The following is a 7,768-nucleotide window of genomic DNA, read 5'->3' on the forward strand; positions in this document are numbered from 1 at the left end:
TAATATAATAAATGTTTTTTTCATAAGACTGCTTTGGAAGCAGCAGGGCCAGGGATTAGAGGGCTACAACACAAAGAGCAGTGAGACTGGATAAACAGCTACTGCAGCTGACAGATAAAAGAGATGAGGGTCTGAGAGAGGAAAGTGTGTGGGATGGTGGAAACAGGTCAGGTCACGGGGAAAGACACAGTCATCTTAACACATTGACCAGATAAAGGTAAAGCTCAATTAAGAGTCTTCTGGCTGAAATGACCAGTAACCTAGAACAGAGATCAGTCAACTATGGCCCAAGGGCCAAAACCTGCCTTATAGCCTGATTTTGTAAGTAAAGTTTTATTGGAATACGGTCACACCCGTTTGTTTATGACAGCACAATTGAGTGATTGTAACAAAAACTGAATAGCCCACAAGGCCTAAAATATTAACTATCTGGCCTTTATAGAGAAAACATTGCCAACCCCTGACTTATAAACAATATTAAGGGAAAAGGGGCAGCAATTAAATTGGAGGAGAAAAAAAGACTTCTGGGGTGTGATGAATTCTACTTTGGATATGAGTGTAAGGTGCCATGGAGCATCCACAGAAAAATTTAGATTCATCCAGGCTAAAGACAAAAATTTGTTTATCGTGGCTTAGAAATGCTAATTAAAGAGGATGAATAGAGATACTCAAGGAGAAGCAGAAAAAAGTAGGAAAAAAAAAAGGAGAGATGGAGAATAAAATACAGAGGTCACAAATATAGGAGAAGTGGACAGAGAAGAGAAATTAGGAAGAGATTGTAAGGAACAAAGAAGTCAAGGATAAGGTAATGCAAAAACAAAGGAGGAGGCTAAGAATCAAAGTGAAAAGAGAAAACTGCCAATTCAAAAAACATCAGAACTTTCATCTAGAGCAATGTGTGTGTGTGTGTGTGTGTGTGTGTGTGTGTGTGAGAGAGAGAGAGAGAGATATGATGACAATATATCTCTATTTTCTTATTTCCTATTCATTCATGAACATATATTTTGTATATCATATATCATATACCTTTATTAATAGAAAAGGATTAAGCTTTTGGTTAAAAGTAAGTATATTAAACATATGAGCTTTTTTCCTCATCCTCTTTCCAAAATTCCACTAAAAGACAGAAAAAAAGTAAAATGGTATAGACTGACAAAGATAGAGATGAAGAAGTAGGCGCCAGTGGACTAGAAATGTTAATAAAATTGTGTGAGATGAAAACCAGATAGATGAGGGACTTTTTCAGATTTTTATTTTGTCTAATAAATGTCTTCCAGGAAGGCAGCATGACATGTTTCACAGCCCAGAAGTGACTCAGGAATTGGAGGTGGCCTTGAAGGCAAGGGACTGAAGTGAGGCCAAAATTGAAAAAACTGATGAAAAGTCTAAGAGATCAGATTCTAGCATCCTGTACAACTGGTGATTGTCCTCTGATCAGCCAAATGACATGTGGCTTATTATCTGGAGAGATTGTCCAGGGACTTTGTCACAAGAAGGACAACTGAAGGTTCAAATGAGGCCCTTTTCTGGAATCAAAAGGATTAAGCAAAGACCTACCTCATAAAGAGCAAGAGCTTCAGCCCTTATCCCACGCTAGGCACCCAGAAAAGTGACTAGCAGCTTATTGGTACCAGGCAAGAAAAAAGCAGTTCAAGAAAAAAAAAATACATACACATACCAATATTGGAAGTGAAATAGGTTCCCACATACATAGAATTAGCCTCTTAGTGCCACACTTTTAAATTTGAATGAGCAGGCAAAGGCCAGTGGACATTTTAGGAAAGCCTGTAAAGTGAAAGAAAGAACCTGAAACAAACCAAAAATAGTGGGGAGATTGAGGAAGCAGAAAAATCACAGGAAGCACAATAAAAAAAAATCAATCTATAATAATAAAAAGTGTAATATGCTAATTAGACCAAACGACCTTTCAGACGAAGCCAGCACTGTGAGGGAAGCCCGGGTCACAGGTGCTGGAGGGAAGCTGGTGCCAGCAGCCAGGGGAAGGAAGGCCTAGTCTTGCACAAATTTCGTGCATCAGGCCTCTAGTGTAATTATAATTCATTCTCCCAGAGCGAAGAGAAATAAGAAACAAAAACAGAATGCTATATAAACAAAAGGAACCTTCAAACATTGAGAAAGTGCCCTTAGAAGTTGAAAATATGTTAGGAGAAATAAAATACAATAAGAGAATTTCAAAGGTAAAGTTGAGGGAAAGTAGAATGTAAAGCTACCCAACCAACATGTGCTTAAGCAAAACTAAGGAAGGAAATTAAGGAATCCAGGAAATAGGTGAATCCCAAACAGGAAAGAATCAAAATGATGCCCAAGATGACAAGAAGGAGAAAAAAATATTGTTTAACCTGTCCACAATGCAATCAATCTGGTTAGGAGCAGAAGACAAAGGAAGGATAACAGAACAGAGATCATCTGTTATATTTGACCATATTTATAGGAGTTTGTAGCTCCATGAAAGTATCTAAGTATACACTGAGTGGCCAGATTATTATGATCTCTGAACGCAAAATAATCTGGCCACTCAGTATATATATATATATATATATATATATATATATATATATATATATATATATATATATATATTAGAGGCCCAGTGCATGGGTGGGGTCCAGCCAGTCTGGCCAGAGGGAGGGGACATGGGCAGTTGGCCGGCCTGCCTGCTGGTCGAACTCCTGGTCAAGGGGACAATTTGCATATTAGTCTTTTATTATATGGGATATACACTGAGTGGCCAGATTATTGTGAGTTCAAAGATCATAATAATCTGGCCACTCAAATGAATGATAGTTACATAGGAAGTAAGCAAACAAAAAGTAATTTAGGCAATTATTAATCTCCTCCCTCCCAATTTTTTTTCTTGTAGAGAAATAAAATATGTGATCATAGCTACATTACTTGGATATAAGTCAATTTATCTTGTGAAAATAAACATGGATGATTATTTGAACCAAAATTGTGATGTAAGTAAATTGGAGAAAAAGGGGAAGGAAAGTATACATGATGGTTATGATGAAAGAAAGCTAAGTCTTAATTTTCTATGGTAAAAACCTAACCCCCACTTTAGAAAACAATTGGAAACTACCTAGGAAAGTTGAAGATATGCTTTTCCTATGACCAAAATTTCTACTTATAGAGAAACTGCATATGTGACCAGGATACAGATACCAAAATATTCATAGAAGTATTGTTTGTTTCTGCCAAAAATGGAAAAAAACTCAAATTCTGTCAGTGATCATTTAAATAGCTAAAATTTTGTGGCATATTTGTATAGTGGAATGCTATACAACAGGTTTGTCCATCTCATCACTATTAAAATTTCTGGCCGATTTTTTTTTATTTTCTTGCTGTTCTTGGAACATACTTTTAACAATCCTGCCCAGGGCACCCCTGCCCAGTTCTCCCTGAACGAATGCATTTTTTCCCCACTTCCTTGAGGCATCTACTCTCAAGTCAACCTTTCCAGACTACCCTACATGATATAGCAACCACCCCTTCCCTGGTATTTTCTATCCCCCATCTTAGTTTGGGCTTCTATAACAGTACACCATATACTGGATGGCTTATCATCAACAGAAATTTATTTTTAGAGACTGGAAAGTCCTAAATGAAGGCCAGCAGACTTGATGTCTGGTGAGAGATGATTTCTTGTTCAGAGACAAACATCTTCAACCCGTGTCCGCACGTGGCACAAGAGGCAAGTGAGCTCTCTGGGGTTTCTTTGATATGGTCATTAGTCCCATGCATGAGGGCTCTACCCTCATGACCTAATCACCTTCAAAGGCCCCACCTTCAAAAACCATCACATTGGGGATTAAGTTTCAACATACGGATTTAAAGGGACACAGATTTTGACAAAGATCCTAACAATGTGATATTTATTGTTTTAAATATTAAAAAAATCCTGCCCAGATGGTGTGGCTCAGTGGTTGAGTGTTGACCTATGAACCAAGAGATCACTGATTCGACTCTCAATCAAGCCACATGCCCCGGTTGTGGGCTCCATCCCCAGGAGGGGGCATGCAAGAGGCAGCCGATAAAAGATTCTCTTTCATCATTAATGTGTCTATCTCTCCCTCTCCCTTCCTCTCTGAAATCAATAAAAATATACTTTTAAAAACCCTACTTTCCCAGGATTTGTATTATATCCTAGGAGATCTTTGTTAGAATGAGCAAACACTGCTATTGTGGCAGCTAGCTTACCCCCTTTCTCATACATCTGGAAAAACAGCATTTTCATGCTTATAAAAATAAAAACTGAGTTATTGACCTAAAAACTGACAAACATCGTTGACTTTCTGACGGGTGCATCTCCTATTTAGAGGGACTTTGGGTAATTTAAAATATGCCTCATCTTGCTTCCTTCCTTCTTCCAAAGAACTTTTAAATGTTATGGTTACAGGGAATGGTTGAGCAAGTAACATTTAGTAGTTCCAGATTTCTTTGGTAAACTCTTACATGTGAAAAATCAGCAGTGTGACGTGCTTTAATGAAGAGGAATGTGTTGTTTATTCTCTTTTTAAGTTTGCCTAGGAGATAGCATCACTGTCCTCATTCAGAAGGCTGGCTCTTCACAGTGTTCCTGATGCAGATGAAACAGACACAGCATACAGGCAGTCAGATGTCTATCCGAACTCTGTCTCTTCTTTCCCCCATCCTTCCTTCCAATCTCCACCAGTGGATTTGGAGCTGTTCTTTACTACTTGCAGACCAGCCTTCTGAACAGTCACTTTGATTCCAGGAGCAATGAGTGGAGACTGGATATAAAACCTCTCAAACAGCAAAGAAGACAAAGTAGAAGTTAAAGAAAATGTTAAAATTCATTCATAAGGAGATTTACACTTACAGAGATTTATTTTCTGCACCAGACTAAATTCATCTGCATTGCCATAAATAGGAATAGTTTACATTGTTGTGAACCCCTGGAGACCCAGTTAAGTCATCAAAGTATCTGAGAGAAAATTACTTTGGAGATGACTTGAGACATAAACAAAGCCCCTGAATCCTAAAATAGCTCCTTTACTAGTCTGCAAGGTATTGAAATTTTTGTGCTGGTGTTATACTTTGCAGTATTAGTATTGTCTCCAGAATTTCCTTGGAATAAGGCACCATGTCAGATAGAGAGACTATAATAATTAACATAGATGGTTTCTTGGATTTTCTTGTGACAGGGAGCAGGTCTTGAAAGAACATGGCCCAGCCCAGCCCGGTTATCCTAAAAACTGACTTGAGCACAGTAAACATTAAAAGACTTTATTTCTATATACCGTCATTGTCCTCTTTACCCACGGTTTTGCTTTCTTGATGTGAATCATCCAGTGTCCCCATTTTGTAGACTCTTCTGACTGTTAGTTACTTAATAGCCACCTAGGTTATGAGATCATTTGTTAAGGTGTTTCTGTTCAAGTCACCCTTATTTTATTTAATACTGGCCCCAACGCATAAGAGAAGTGGTGCTGGTGACTTGAATATGCCAACAAGAAGCCAGAATGAACTTCCTTTATATGAAAAGGTGAGTTCAGTACAATAAGATATTTGAGAGAAAGAGAGGCCACATTCACGTAACTTTTATTATAGCACTAGAAGCCCAGTGCATGAATTTGTGCATGGGTGGGGTCCCTTGGCCTGGCCGGCGATCGGGATCGGGCCAATTGGGCCGGCTAGCCCAGTCTCGATTGGGGCCGATTGGGGCTGGCCAGCCGGGGAAAGAAGGAAGAGACTGCGGGAGGTTGGCCGGCGGCAGGGGGTTGGCTGTGGGAGCACACTGACCACCAGGGGGCAGCTCCTGCATTGAGTGTCAGTGCGCATCATAGCGACCAGTCCCTTAGGATTTTATATATAGAGAGATATTGTTATAATTGTTCTAATTTATTATTAGTTGTTATTGTTAATCTCTTATTGTGCCTAACTGACAAATTAAACTTTATCATAGGAGTGTATGTATAGGAAAAAATATAGTCTATATAGGGTTCAGGATATCTGTAATTTCAAGCACCCACTTGGGATCTAAACACATATCCCCTATGGGGATACATTTGCACAGACACGAGAGATTTACTATGACTTGGCCAGCTATCATCAAAAATTTGGTTTAACCCAGCCACACCTTGGGATGGACTGTGAGGAAGTCATGGATAGTCTACTTACATCAACTTTATTTCCATGTGAGACTTGAGGCAGTCCACAACAATGAATGTAAGTTAAAAAGTTGATAATTTAGAAGTGAGACTATATCAAAAATATTTTAAAATTAATGTATATCTATATCTCTTCTATGAAAGGGTATAATTGATTATGCACTGGCTAATATGTCAATATATTATTTTATCAGTCTTAGAAAACAAAAATCATAAGATTTTATTAGGGAAGAAAAAGTTTTCATGGGTTCTAAATTATAGGAAATTTTTTTATTTGGAACGTATTTAAGAGACACTGACTAACGGAGGAGACAAATCCTAAACAGTTTACCAGAGCAAGTGCAGAATGAGGGCTCATATGATGATTTCATCTTTGGATCCTTGAGATTATGTTTCTCCAATATTCATAAAAGAGCAATTCCCACAAAGAACCACCAACGTTTTGAATGAAATAAAACAAAGAGGATAACTATCCATATAGATCTCCCCACCCCCAAACAAGGTAATTGTGGAAACTCACATGATTTTTTTAAATTATAGTTTGAAAAAGAAAGACATTTCATAGTATTTTGACTACAAATTTTACATCAACCAGCTTTTACAAGATAATGATTTTTTGTCCATCCTCTACCCAGTCATTAATGGAAATGTGTCAATTTCTCATATGCAATAATCAGTGTCATTGGTTTAAAAATTCATATTCCATAGCTTAGCATAATTAAGCTGTGAGAGCAGTCTTTACTCAAGGAAATAAAGTTGTAACCTTTACAATTTTAAAAAGAAGAATGATGTCAGAGGAGACATTTGGCAGGCGGTGCGTGTCCACTAGTCAAGGAGCAATGTTGCTGAAAATGAAATGAGGTAAAACAGAAGTTTCTTTGCAACATCCCCTTCACTGTACAATGACTATTTCATTTCTATCAAGTTTCAGTGTATTCTGATTGAAAATAATAGAGTTACATTTTTTATATTAGGAGGCTCATGCTTTAAGCTTTAGGCTATAGAAGTTCATATTTTTCTAGCCACCTTAAGTATACTTAAGCCAAAATCATATACCTGTCTCATTCATTACAATCCTCTGTTATAACAGGATATTATTTGGATTCTTTTGAACCAAAATAGAAAAACTCTATGAAAACGAGAATTTGTCTCTGTAGTATTTTGTGGACTTTAATTTCCTTTCCATTCAATTTTAGAAAAATTGTAAAACTTTAATCCAGTTATGTAACTTATTTTTTTATTTAACCTCTTCATTACTAGGTTCTTTATTTCAAATATAAGTGGGAAAAGGAAGGCAACTTGATTACTTATATATGTTCATAAAGTAGATACTACTATAATTCATACATTGAATGCCTTAGGCAACTACACATAAACTGGTTAGAATTGCAGGGCTCAAAAAAGTCACACGAGTCCTATGGGCATGCTCCTGCTATGTCAGTGTTTTTAAAAGACTATATTATGGCCCGACCAGCATGGTTCAATGGTTGAGCCTCGACCTATGAACTAGGAAGTGGGATCACTGGGTCAAATGGGAGTTTCATTTTTAGTTTTTTGAGGAAACTCCATACTGTTCTCCACGGTGGCTGCACTCTCACCAGCAGTGCACTAGGGTT

The sequence above is a fragment of the Cnephaeus nilssonii genome (assembly GCF_951640355.1).
Source record: "Cnephaeus nilssonii genome assembly, chromosome: 8".
Lineage (NCBI taxonomy): Eukaryota > Metazoa > Chordata > Mammalia > Chiroptera > Vespertilionidae > Cnephaeus > Cnephaeus nilssonii.